Below are 740 nucleotides of genomic sequence, written 5' to 3' on the forward strand. Positions count from 1 at the left end.
ATATTTGATTTATTAGGGAGATATTTTAGGAAATTTTTTAAATGTAATAAATATTGATTTCTAATTTTGCAATTTTATTATGATTTAATTACAAAATTTATCTTAAACTTTTTCTATTTAATCAAATGGCAAGAGCTTAATTATGAAAATATCATAAAATAAAAGGCTAGAACAGAAAAGGTACTTCAAAAATGTTAATATAGATATTGAAATATATTTTGTATGATTCAATCGAGCGTATAACATCTACATATTAAACTATAGGTTTTGAACTTCTTATTTAAACGAAACGAGTATAAATTTATTTTGAAAGTTATACCAAATAAATTTCTACAACATTATCCACCATATGGGTGTGATTCCGAACCATTCTTGAGAAATTATGGGACATAAATTTTAGATAATGGACTTAATAAAAAAAATATTGGTAGTGATATTTAATTTGTAAAAACAAAAACATCTAAACTTTTTCTAATAAAAAGAGAGGACTACAAAAAAAAGTAACGAGACCAAATTCACCAATTTGGATAGTTTAATTCAATTTTGACTCTCAAATATCAAGTTACGGGTACAATACAGAAGCATAAAATTTAATTAGCTAAAATTTCCAATTTATTTTAAATATTGAAACATGAAATAATGGGTACATGGAGAGAGCGGGTAATTCAGAAAATAATTAAAAAATAGTATCTAAATAATGCTGGTAAAATATGAGGCAAAAAATTTGGATAACGCAAATT

Source organism: Capsella rubella, unplaced genomic scaffold (assembly GCF_000375325.1).
Source record: "Capsella rubella cultivar Monte Gargano unplaced genomic scaffold, Caprub1_0 scaffold_1, whole genome shotgun sequence".
Classification (NCBI taxonomy): domain Eukaryota; kingdom Viridiplantae; phylum Streptophyta; class Magnoliopsida; order Brassicales; family Brassicaceae; genus Capsella; species Capsella rubella.